The sequence below is a fragment of the Myotis yumanensis genome, unplaced genomic scaffold (genome assembly GCF_028538775.1).
Source record: "Myotis yumanensis isolate MYYU_CA2020_CCGP unplaced genomic scaffold, mMyoYum1.0.hap1 SCAF_9, whole genome shotgun sequence".
NCBI lineage: Eukaryota > Metazoa > Chordata > Mammalia > Chiroptera > Vespertilionidae > Myotis > Myotis yumanensis.
In genome coordinates, this window is record NW_027223760.1 from 16,024,265 (window position 1) to 16,038,057 (window position 13,793).

The 13,793-nt window shown below is 37.6% G+C and overlaps 1 protein-coding gene and 1 non-coding gene across 2 annotated transcripts in view; both read left to right on the plus strand.

Annotated features, from left to right (window-relative positions):
* The window catches only part of KCND2 (potassium voltage-gated channel subfamily D member 2), a 518,551-nt gene that overhangs the window by 419,471 nt on the left and 85,287 nt on the right, over nucleotides 1-13,793 (plus strand).
* LOC139017080 (U6 spliceosomal RNA) lies at nucleotides 12,858-12,964 on the plus strand. Its single transcript, XR_011472766.1, has one exon. It is a non-coding gene; the product is annotated as a U6 spliceosomal RNA (small nuclear RNA).

A 13,793-nucleotide genomic window follows, 5' to 3' on the forward strand; every position in this document is an offset into this window, starting at 1 on the left:
TCTTTTTCTTCAAATAGTTCTGCAATGATCAAACTAGATTGCATCTTTCTCTGGTTGTGTCTTTTATTTTACAGCCACGATTATTCAAATAACTAATGGGAAAGTCATCCATAAGCATGTACACCCAGTCAAGTATAAATCTGCAATTGTTCCATTAGTATTTACAGATAGTATTTCATATATGGTCCATACTTTTGCACATAACTGAATACACTGAATATTGAGTTTTTGATTAAGCAAATAAAATTTTGTATTAGCCAGAAAGTGATACTGGAGGGGAGGACAACATTATTAAGAAACTATTGTTAAGTATAACAATATACTCAGAACATTTTTTTCAAATTTCTCAGAAATTTGAAAAAAAATTATTTTAAGAGGTCTAACAGGTTTGACAATTATTCACATCTGAGTGCATAATGCCAGTCCAGCATTATATCATGAAATACTTTTTAATATTTGATCAATCTGGGAAATTGTTAGACATAATTTTAAGTATGCCAGTTTGGGGGGTTGAGGGAACAATTCATATATTTTTTAAAAAAACGTGATCCATGACACTGAAAATCAGGAATGAACAGAAAGACCAAAATCAGACCAGCAAGGAAAAAAATTAAATTCTTACCACATAGGATTAAAACATGTAGTTAGACAGTTTGAAATACCTACTATGTGTCAGGTACTCACCTAATTTCTAAAAATACTAAGATAAAACATGCGGTCATTTTACTTAATATACAGTCTAGTATATGCGGGAATAGTACAGTTCTGATAAAACAGGCCACAGCATGTGAAGGACACCTTAGGTCACCCTTAGGAGCTTCAGATTGGAGTTTTACCTCCCTATTCGCTCAAGGATAAAGTAGCATATAGTCAAGTGAGAATGTCCCCATGTCCTTGTTCGATGTCCAATAGTGAGCTAGGTGGACGCTCTTGCAGGAACATCCCAAAGGCTTACCACCTGGACCCAAACCAAAGTTTGCTGGCTAAGTCGGCATAGTTAGTCCAACTTTTCACCACTAGGTCCCTTCACTCCATTCAAAACCAAATTCCCTCAAAAGACAATGCCTCAGCCATTCTCTTTCTACTTATCACTTATTTGTAGGTCTCTAGGTAATTCAAGGGGGGGGGGAATCAATACTAAGGGCATTGATAGTAAAGAAATGTTAGATCCAAGTGTATTCAATAGGTCTCAATTTTTAATTCATTTTTTTTAGCTACACGGGGAGAGACAAAGAACAACTGAAGAAAAAATGGGAGGAGAGGGAAGAAGAGACAAAGAAACAGAAGAAAGAGAATGAGAATGAGAGAGAGAGAGAGAGAGAGAGAGAGAGAGAGGAAAGAGAAGAGAAAAAGAGAAAGAGAAAGAGAAAGAGAAAGAGAAAGAGAAAGAGAAAGAGAAAGAGAAAGAGAAAGAGAAAGAGGGTTATTAGGTCCTGCAAAAAACTCCATGAGGCGAAAATCTATTACAAGCTGGCTTCAATCAACAAACCTATGACTTAGGCATAGAGTAGCAGACTAATTTTAAGCATCCCTTTTCCCTCTAGAATAAGACTCTGACTGTAGCAAGAAACATAGGCTTTGATTTTGCATTTTAAATTTGATAAGAAAAACTTAGTATGGCTGCTAGCTAGAGCAATGTGGTCCATTTACAAAATTCTTAACCTTGGGGGATGTCTAAGATTCTAGTAAGATCCCAGAAAAGCGCGTGTGCACATACCTATGAAGTATTTTGCCTGCAGCTTTACAGTGGTCTCAGGATCCAGGCAGCCATGCTTGGATCCAGGCTCAGGGTAACATGTTCTCCCTTAGTTACATTTCCAGTTAATTAACTAACTGAGAAAGAAGAAAACTATGAACTCTGAACTGTATGTATATAAAAATCTAAGAAGCAGCATACTGGGTCAGATTAATGCATGCGTGTAATAAGAAGCCAAGAAACACCGCACTGGGTGAGGTTAACAGGCCTCTGGCCCCATATGCAGTTTCTAAGAGTGGTCTCTAAGAAAAATAGGAGAGCATAAGAAATACCTAATGATTCTCAGTTTATCTAAAAATATTAGAGTTCTTCAACTAAATATGTCTGACCTTCTTTTAGTAATCCAACTTCTACCTATATTCAGCAGACATGAATATGCCCAAATTTGCCTTATTTATTAAACTTCAGGAAAAAAAAGAAATAAAAGGGAGACAAAGAGACAGCTGGGCCAGGCATGTCACCCCACTTTGACCTTAGCTGCTGTCCTTTCCAGAAACACAAATCCTTTTCTTGGGCGTGAGAAGGTAAAGATGAAAAGCAATGCCAAAGTAAACTTACTGCATGGCAGCCCCAAAGAGAACCAGAAAGAAAATGCCTTTAAATATCTCAGTCACTGAAACGTTTATTACTATGCCTGACTGACCTGGAGGAAGAATAGGGGCATTGGAATGTGTCTCCAATCCTCAAAATAAAATCAAAATTCACTGAAGCACTCTCAAATAATGGCTTACTAGAGTAAAAACTGTGTTAAGAATAAATTTTTTATGGGACCGAGTTGTGCATTTAATCAGTGTGCCTATGTTCTCAAAATGAATGGATTTTCTTCCTTGAAAATGTTCACACATCAATGGCAACATAAAATCCAGTAATTATCTTCTATCTTCTGTCTTTCTAACACTGTGTGATGCAGTAATTCTTCTATGCCCAGACGTAAGGCAGCTGGGAATTATACAACATCAGCACACATTTCACACAGGTCATGTTCTGAGATTATCTATTTTGCCCCCAATGAAAAGCACCTGTAGGGGGCAGGAGAGGAAGGTCTGCCTGGAAACCAAGAGATGTTACAACAACAGACTTTAAAAATAATTACCCCTGCATTAAAAATGACAAAAAAATAAAATTTGAATAAATTCTAATAGTCTTTTTAGAAAGCGTTTCTGATGTTTTAAATGCTTAACATAAAACAGTCAAGGTGGCTGGTTGGGATGAAGAGTACAATTAGATTGTATCAGTTTCAGGATATTAGTTCAAGTCTAACAAAATTTTAATAGCAATATTTTTGATGGCATTAACTTACTGCTGAATGAATAGTGCTCTCCGGGATTTGATAGTATACGGCTCAAGAAAAGATTATTAAGAAGACATACAATGTACTTTTATAAAAGATATTTGCAGGAAAGCATTAGATGATACAGAAAATCAATAATGCCCTAGTGCCAATTTCAGCAACATTAAAATTACAGTGCTCATTGATATTTATGATGATAGAGCTAGCAAATCATTTCCTTTTTATCTTTCAGTACATTGGCATCTTCCTTTGTTATCCAGGGCCAGATGCAAAATGTGATCAGTTCCTTTTCAAAGTGTTTAATAGATGATCTCCTTTCTAAACAGTTCTCAGAGAAGACCTTTAGCAGTGCATTCTTCCTAGTTCAGTGTATAAAAGATTAGTAAACTTCTTTCCTTTTAGAGATGCCATAATAATTATAAAATATTAAGACTTTCAAAATAGATCTTAGCAGAACCAAGTAAATAGGATTTGATAAACAGAGTTACTCATCTTTCTTTATTTCCTAGAAGAAATTAAGAATGATGGACTAGCTTCATTATCTCACATGTGTAAAACTGACGTCCAAATAATAACAAATTGCCCAAGAGTGGAATTCTATAGAAGTCACGAATTACAAACAAATCTCTTGAATTTCATTAATGTCTTTCTCCAATATCACCCAAACTATCATCAAACAGAAATATAAAGCTTACAATTACTTGGCTTCTGAAGTAACCCTATGAATTTTTCTAATGTGCTAACATATTATCACCAATGGTTTTAGATAAATTCATGGAACTAGAAGAGAATATAATGGATATGGTGATATATTTTACCACCATTTGCTGACTTAGTACTCTGGCTACAAGAGAAACAAAAGCTATTTGACTATATATCTCACTTACTGGGCTTCTCCATGGGTAAGGAGAGGCTCTCTAGTTATAGAATAAATAGCAACTGCATCCTTTCACTGGTGGCTCCCGTGAATTGTGGAGTCTGCGGCACTGAGAAGTAACTGGGAAAAACATTTCACATATGATCCCGTGCCGAAGCTCCCGTGGATTTTCCTTTGCCACAGTAGCCAGCCCAGTATGCACATCACGTGCAATAGCATCAAATATGATAAAAGGTGAAGGTGAAAGTTTCCATCCGCTCCTAATGGAATCTGTTTCAACAGATGAGTCTACTGTCCCTCAACATAAAGATACTCTAATCATCTTCAAGGATTTCTGTGGGGTCACAGTCCTCTTGAGCTTAGAAAATCACAGGTAATAATGCATTTGACCTAAAAAAATTTCCAAGTTCTTGTTCCATCCAGACTAGTGCATTATTTTTCAGACTCATATAGGCCTCCCTGGACTTCATTTTTCAGGTCAATCCTGAGAGACAGGTATAATGTTTACATCCTCTCAGGGTGATCCCATCTATTCTTAGGCTGCAATTACCACCCATGGTCATTAAGTCCCAAATCAATCTGCAAATCAGACCTACTATGGGCTGAATTATGCCCCCCCCCCCAAATTCATATACTGAAGCCCTAACCCCTTTCCCTGAGACTGTAACATATTTAAGAAATAGGTGTCACCTTTAAAGATGTGATTAAGTTAAAACACTTGCTCAAGCTTAATCCAATCAGGTGTTCTTATAAGAAGAGGGAATTTGGACAAAATGAAGAGCTACTAGGGGCACGTGTGCACAGAAGAAACAGAAGCAGCTGGCCATCAGCGAGCTAAAGAAAAAGACCCCAGAAGAAACCAAATCTGTCAACACTTTGACCTTGGACTCCTAGCCTCCAGAACAATAAGAAACAAATTTGTGTTCAGTCATCCAGTCTGTTACTTTGTTAGGGCAGCCCTAGCAAACTAATGCAAGATCCTTATCTTCAGCTCCAGACCCTAAATATAACAGCACCCTAGTTATCTCAAACTGCGTGTTTCATAACTTCCCTAAACCTAATATGTTGAAAATTTAATTAACTTCATTTTACTCAAAATTTGCTTCTCCTCTTTTTATTCACATACTGATAATAGGCATATACATCTAACCAGGTGTCTAATCAGAAATCTGGGAATTGTCACTGTTGCATTTAATTTCTTCAACCACCATTTCTGTTTGGTTACCAAACAATGTTAAATCTACAGATTGAAAACCTATCCTCCTTCTTCATACCATTATATCTCTCTTAAATGCTTCATCAACCTACTCACTCATCTCCTGACTTGTCCCCTACCCTAATCAATCCTTTGCATTGTCACCAGAATGAGCTTAGGAAAATGCAAATTCTATGATGTCATTTCCTTGCTATAAATCTTTCAATAGTTTATCACAGTCTAAAAAAATAAAAGCAAGTTCTCATCATGGCATCAAATGCCCTCCATGACCTTCAGACCACATCCCACATCATCTACCATAGCCGGTCTGTACTCCAGGCATCCTGAGTAGTTTTGAATGTTTATATTCATTTTCCTCCATACATTGGAGCAACCTTCCCTTCTTTACCTGCCTACCTCTAATTTATCTCTCAAAAGTCAACACAGATAACAAAATAAAGAGCCTTACTTATCTGACCTGCCACAGGCCAGCCTCATATAGGTGCCCCTCTAAAGAAATCCAAAGGCGTTTTATGTATATTAGTATATTTTATGTATGTTATTACCATAATAGACCTTTACCAGTGAACCTAAGGTACTAGATTTAAGTCTTTAAAAACTTTGTATTTGCATCCCAAGGCTCTCATGTGAGTTCAATCAATGTAAGTGAATGGAAGAATAAATTAAGGGATGAAGATATGAGTGCAGGTTTAGACATGTTAAATTTTCTTAAGAATTTCCTGAGGCAAAGCCATTAGTAGAGCCAGTTACATTCTATATGTCTGAGAATTTTCTTAGATAAAACATTTTCGGATAAACAATCTGATCCCTCAAGTTGTTACATTTTTCTACTCCTATTAAAAAAACGCAACCGCATCCTAAAGGTTTATTGGCATATCTTTCCTAGTTCAGCAGTTTCATAAACTTCTAGCTTCATGGTCAACCACCATGTGCCCACAAGGCCCAAGGCCCTCAAATTTAATATTACTTCACCTTTCTCATATGCCACTAGGGGTATCTATGTGAGGGGAAAGTTCTTCTTTTCTCAGGAAAGTAACATAATAAAGCATGCCTTGATAATAAAATGGATTTACAATAAATAATGCCTTCAATGTATGCCTTCAATGTAAAATAAATAATGCCTTTTTAGGTTATAGAATTACCTATAGTATTTTCTCTCTCTGGCTGAACACCGCAGTTATTTTACCATCCTTGATTAGAAGTTTAAAATAAAACTTTCTCTACCTGTAACTTTTTTTGAAACCTGATCTTGTCCCCTATCTCTTTTCTTACAAGTCTTTCATCAAATCACAACCTTTTCACTTATCTTTACTTAGAATCAGTACAAATTGTTCAACTTTGTTCAGACAACTGAAACTTGCTCACCCCTTGGGTCTTTTAACTTTTGATTCATTATTGATTTTCAATTATTTCTCTGTGGCGAATGCATGCTTACGTGCTCATAAATCTGAGTCTCTGGGAAATGTATACGCATGGATTGTAGAGACTTCCCATCTGCCACACACCTATTTCCATTTCAGTCAGATGTCAGGAGTGAGAACTACCTCAAAGATTATTCTGTTCTCTCATACCACTTTGCTTATTCCTCAATGATCTCATGTATCAGCTATAATAACAAAAACATAATATACTAATTAGACCTGACGGCCGAACAACCTTCCAGACGTCCTTACAGATGACCTTCCAGACAAAACTGGGGCTGCGAGGGCCGAGGCAACCTGCCAGGGCTGCGAGGGAGGAGCCCCTTGCACGAATTTTGTGCATCAGGCCTCTAGTAGTATTTTAATGAGCTACATTTTTGTTGTTTCTCAACTGGTTTGTAAGTTACCTAAGTGTAGCATCCACTTATCCCCTTTTCTATTTTCAGCACTAAAACAATGTAACATTTAGAGATGCTTAAAAATGGAGCTGCATTGAATTGGTTTTGCCAGTTGCTTTTGTATTGGCAACATTAAAGGATTTTCTTTGATTTTTTTTTCATAGAGTCTTGTTTTTAAATGATTTCCTTTCTTTTTTGCAATTAAATGGAATTTTATCATTAACTGAAAACACATTTTGGATGTATTTCATTTTGTTTAATTGCATTTGAGGCATCACTGGTCCCACTGTGCTCAGTTTTGCATCATTGATTTAACTACATCAACTTTAGTTTCTAGACATCTTTAAATTATATGGATTGTTTGTCTTTCTGGTTATAGAGTTACCTGTAGTATTTTCTCTCTTTGGCTTAACACCACAGTTACTCATTTTAGAATATAGGAATCCTACATTGGCTACAAAATCATATTTCTTTAATAATGCATTGAATATTATTATCTGACTCATTTGAAGATAGACGCACTCCAAAAAATCAAAGATGACTTAAGAAGTGAGCAAAAATCCTGATCAATGATTTACATTTCTCTTGGGAAATACTGTACAAATATTTGCCATGGTAACCAGTCTGCATTTTCTGGTTTTCTTACAACGTTTTCTTCCCTATGTCTGTAGCAATTTCAAAACAGATGACTAAAATGCTTACAAATCCAACAATTTGATGATGCAGGATAGAAAGGAGAAAGGAGAAGTCTGGGTGGCACAGTCTACGTGAGAACTAAGAATAGTACCTTCTTTGAAAGAGCTACCTGAAGTGATCAAATATGTTGGTTGTGGAAGGACAGAAACCTCAGGTCACACAATCATAACTAGTGAAGTTGGGTCTGGATGAAATAAACATTATGTTAATCCAATGGGCAATCACTATGGAAAAATCAAGCAAGTTCATGATCATGGGAAGCTGAAAGCTGCTATTCTTTGCTTATCTCAGAGACCCTGACAGTGATCATGCTGCCAGGATTTAAGGGTAGCAGCTGACTGGAGGAGGCTTTGGAAGTGAATGAAGACAGAAATCACAGGAAGGCCTCAGAATTGTTGTTGTTATTTTTTTTAAATCAATATTTAGTGGCAATAGAGACAGTGCTACAAAGAGGACATCTGTAAATAAATGGAAATATTTACATGACTGGAATCATAAGGTCTGTGAGTAGCCAGTCACCGGAGAATGAATCAGTTCCAGGAACAAGTAAGTCAAGAAACGGGTCCTATCCAGGAAAGAATGAGGTGTGACAGGCCACTCTTTAAAACTTTTGGGACAGTTGGTATATAATATTATAATAGTTATATTAGTTTCAGGTGTACAATATAGTAACTTGACATTTTCCTCACTTTTGAGTTCCAAAACTCCCTATCCAGCTAGTCTTTGTGGCAAAGGACAGAGGTTGGTGTGCAGTCAAGTTTGTATGACCATCTATCCTTGGTGGTGAGAACTTGTGAAATATCCAATACTGATCTAAACGATACTTTACATAACAGGAATGCGAATATCCAGAAAATAGAATATAGGAACCCCGGCTCCCAGAGACATCAGAAGCATAAATTAAATGAGGTCTGTCAGGTTTTGGACGTCATCTCCAATGATCATATATAATGTTAGCACTACTTTCGTTTTTTGCTTTCAAAATGCTAAGATACTCTAAACACTAGCTTCTATAGGGGAAAAAAATGCGATATGAATGAGTTCTTTAATTAATAAGTTGATTGATGTAGGCTTGTGTTTTAAAAGGATATTCAAGCTTATTTCTAGGTCAGTAAGAATATGTATATCGGTGTTATTTTAGAGTTAATAAATTGATGAGTAGTCCATATAGTTTAATCAATGTTCTATCTATATATTTATTAGAAATAGAGAATCATTACCAATATAAAAATGACATTGGGATTTATTTTAAAAGGGAAATAGAATCATTAATTTGTGAGCCATTTTTGTTGAATTGTCAGTGCAATAGATGGCTTTAATGAATTGTGACAAAGGCTGATCCTTCCCTTCATTTATTGAAAATAAGCCTTATCTGAACAGAACACATGCCCTGTGGTATTAGCATGGGTTACATTTAAACTTCATTATGATTCCTGAATATTAACTATAATATGGCTAGGGGAATCTGACCTTAGCAAGAACATCACTTACATTTATAATAGCAGCTAAAGAAGTACAGTGCATTTCCAAACCCCTGTTGCATTTGATGGCACAGGACTTAATACTACAAAGATATGCATATGTTTTTATTCCCTGGAACTTTTATACCATATATATAATATCACATATATGTTTGTATATATGTAAATATACATATACATGTATGTATATCTTTTATATTTTAGTTCTCTATATATACATATAGTCCCTCCTTACAAGGGCATATCCTATATAATAAAGAGGTAATATGCAAATTGACTATCATGCCCTCGCACAAGATGGCCACCCCATGTGGTCACAAGATGGCCACCACAAGATGGCCGGCAGGGGAGGGCAGTTGGAGGTGACCGGGCTGGCAGGGGAGGACAGTTTGGGGGGGACCAGGCTGGCAGAGGAACAGTTAGGCATCAATCAGGCTGGCAGGGGAGTGGTTAGGGGGTGATCAGGCTGGCAGGCAGGCAAGCGGTTGGGAGCCAGCAGTCCCAGATTGTGAGAGGGATGTCCGACTGCCGGTTTAGGCCGGATCCCACAGGGATCGGGCCTAAACCGGCAGTCAGACATCCCCTGAGGGGTTCCAGATTAGAGAGGGTGAAGGCTGGGCTTAGGGTCATCCCCCCACCAGTACACAAATTTCGTGCACCGGGCCTCTAGTTATGAATATAAAGTCCAGTGTTTTGGTGTGTGTGTGTCTGTGTGTGTGTGTGTGTGTGTTATGTGTGCTTGCTTTAGTTCAAAACATAAAACTTTGGAAACTTGACCCAGTTGCACTTGAGTTTAGAGTTACACTTGTTAGGTAGTAATACTTTCTGAAAATTTTCTATTGCTGTGAAGCATTATGCCCTCCAAAGTACTAAATGTGGTGGGAAATATACACGGACAACATGATTAGGCAGTTACAGAGCTTACATAAACAGTAGCATCTCCATATTTGTATATTTTCATCCTGTATATATTATTCCATCTGGTAGCCTACCCTGAGGCTTATTTTATCACCCTACTTGTCCCATAAAGTATCTTGAGATTTCTTATTGAAAGAAACAATGAAAATGCTAATTAGTTATATTTTTCATCATAATCTTTTTTTGATACTAAAGGATCCCTCTCCCTTTTCTGTTCCTGTACTGTGCTCCACTTCCAATGAGTCTCATTGCCCTGAAGCTATCATTTTTAGACTTCTAATATTGTTTTCTGCTCACAGGGCTTAATAACTACTTTTTAATGGATTCTGTTTACCTTAGAGGCAGGCATTTTGAAGAATTCAGCTTATATTTGGTCAGGATTAAAAACTTCTATGTGGCTTTGGGGGCTTTTTCCTTAGAAAATTAAAATTGTTTAATCTTTTGACTGAAAGAGGAACTGAAATGATTTCTTTTTAAAATTAGACACTTGAGATTTTAAAGGGATCACAAAAGAAGACAATCTTGCATGTATTTAAATTTGTAGACAGAATATTTAATGTACATAATTATTTTAGTTCTATTTATTATTTTTTACCTGCTTTAAGAAAATAGCTATCTAACCAAGCCCTATAGGTCAATGGGGGAGAAGGGGGACATATGTAATACTTTCAAAAATAAAGATTTAAAAAATAAAGAAAGAATAACCATGGAGTTCAAGATGTACAAACCTTTTGAAAGCTTCTTTTTTAAACTTAAAATTATCTCCATTTCTCTCCTCCCTTTAACCAAGAAAAGCCCATCTAAAGAATGATTCAAACAATGCTAAATTCAATACCCTGAAAGGGGTTTTATTTATTCTCTAGGGACTCAGTGCACTAATTCGTGCACCTTGAAAGGAACTGTGGGCCGTGAGGCTGCGTTGGGCACAGGGGCAGATCTCTGCCCATCTTCCATGCTCCTCCTGTCACGGCCCCTGGTCCCCTTTCTGCCAGCAGCCCCACTCCCACCACCACCACTCCCATGCACTGAAGGAGCCGTCCCCAATCACTCTGTGCCGTCAGTGGGTGCAAGTGGGGCCATTGCTGACAGCAGATGCAAGAGGTGGCTGCTGGCCCCAATTGCCCCTTAGGACCAGGGGGAGTTGGAGAAGCCCTGAGTGATTGGGGCTGGCGCCAGGCACCAGCAGCGGGTGCAAGAGGGGCTGGCACTGGCAGTAGGTGTGTGTGCCAGGTGGTACCACAGTGCATGGGAGCAAAGAATTTTCAGTAACCACCAGAGGCTCACCCCGATGACAGTAACCAGTGCTCCACCCTGGTCTGGCACCCCGACTCACTTCCTCCACCATCCTGCCGCAGCCAATGCCCGCAATGTTCTGCACTCTACTGCCTGCTGCTGACACCTGCCATGTTCTTCTCATGCCCCCTTGTGCTCAGCACATGTCATAGCGACTGGTTGTTCAGTTGTTCCGCCATTCAGTCTATTTACATGTTAGGGTTTTATATAGAGAGATTTGCTCACTTAAACATGTGTTGCTCTTATGTTTCTAGTACAGTGGTTCTCAACCTTCCTAATGCCATGACCCTTTAATACAGTTCCTCATGTTGTGGTGACCCCCAACCATAAAATTATTTTTGTTGCTACTTCATAACTGTAATTTTGCTACTGTTATGAATCATAATGTAAATATCTGATATGCAGGATGTATTTTCATTGTTACAAATTGAACAATAATTAAAGCATAGTGATTAATCTCAAAAACAATATGTAATTATATATGTGTTTTCCTATGGTCTTAGGCGAGCCCTGTAAAGGGTCGTTTGACCCCCAAAGGGGTTGCGACCCACAGGTTGAGAACCGCTGCTCTAGTACATATGTAGATGAACTGGCCACACAAAGTCATCCTATATAATAAAAGCCTATTATGCTAAGTGTCCGGTCATCCGGTGACTGGCCCACTGTTCAACCAATCAACAAGCAATTTCTATACCCACCTCTATAAAATGAAGGAGTAAGCATTTTGACTTTAGTATAAAGTTACTAAATATCTTTCTACTCAATTTTTATCAAACTGTCATATGTACGTAACTGTGATTTGGGCTTCATATTTTCTCTCTATCCTTTGGTCATAACTATTCACATTTTCATTATTGAGTATTAATAAGTCTGTTTTTCAGCAACATTTCTAAGGGGAAAAAAAACAGGTAGAGTATATGAATGCTGGTTTTATATCAGATATTAAGGATTGTATTTAATACCCTACATGGAAATATCCCTTGCTGAATGTCCATATGAAAGGTTTTATTTATCTCATAATAACATAATTAGGCTAACTAAGGAAACTAATACTAACTTAGAGATAATTTAATGAAACTCCAAAAAGGCATAGTTAAATTTTAAGTAGATAATAATGCAATAGAAATATACTATTTAAAAGAAAATGATAAAATCCTACATGACGTATTAAATATAAATTAACTTTAATTATAGTTTATTGTCTCATTTTCACAAATATAATCTCTAACTCTGCTAGAACATGTTATAACTAAAATAATTCATTTCCTTGATGCAATAGTAACCTTCCTTCATTCTTCTTTTTTAAAGTCAAGAAACACAAACATAATTTCACAAGTTTCTGTATGTTTTCTCTAAGTGAAGTTTGTTTTCATTATGTCAATTATTTCCCTCAAAGGTATGTGGAGTAATAAATGAAAATATAAACAAACATAATAGTGATAATACATCTGTTGCAGCGCACAATAAATTATATTATGAGGACATTCAAAAATTAAAAATTAGCAATCTTGTGCTCGCTTCAGCAGTTCATATACTAAAATTAGACCAATAAAGAGGAGATTAGTTTGGTCCCTGAGTGAGGATGACATGCAAATATGTGAAGTGTTCCATGTTTTTAAAGAACAATTAAATGAAATGGATGAAATGGAAGCAACTAAAATACCAGATGCAAATTTTAAAATAATGGTTATAAGGATGCTCAAGGACCTTAAAGGAAGAATGGATGACCTCAGTGAGAACTTGAACAAAGGGATAGCAACCAATAAAGATAACATGAAAACCATAGAAAAGAATGAGTCAAGCACGGTTGGTGTGGCTCAGCAGTTGAGCATCAAACATTGACCCATGCACCAAGAGGTTACTGGTTGGATTCCCAGTCAAGCCGCATACCCAGATTGCAAACTCAGTCCCCACGAGTGGGTGTGCAGGAGACAGCCAATCAATGTGTCTCATTGATATTTCTAGCTCTTCTTCTCCCTTCCTCTCTCTCTCTAAAAAAAAAAACCAACCATAAAACATATGTTTTAAAAAAGAATGAGTCAAAAATCCTATATAATAAAAGCCTAATATGCTAAGTGTCCAGTCAACCAGTCAGCCATTCAACCAATCAAAGTGTAATATGCTAATGATATGCTAAGGCCACTCAACCATTTGCTATGACATGCACTGACCACTAGGGGGCAGATACTCCGACCGGCAGGTTAGCTTGCTGCTGGAGTCCTGCTGATCAGGACTGAGCGAGATGGGCTGGACATGCCCTGGAGCCCTCCCACAGTCCCTCAATGGCTGGCTAGGCTCCCACATCTCTCCCCAGCCCCGATCATGCACCAGTGGGGTCCCTCAGCCTGGCCTGCACCCTCTTGCAATCCTGGACCCCTTGGGGGATGTTGGAGAGCTGGTTTTGGCCTGATCCCACAGGCCAGACCAAGGGACCCCACTGGTGCAC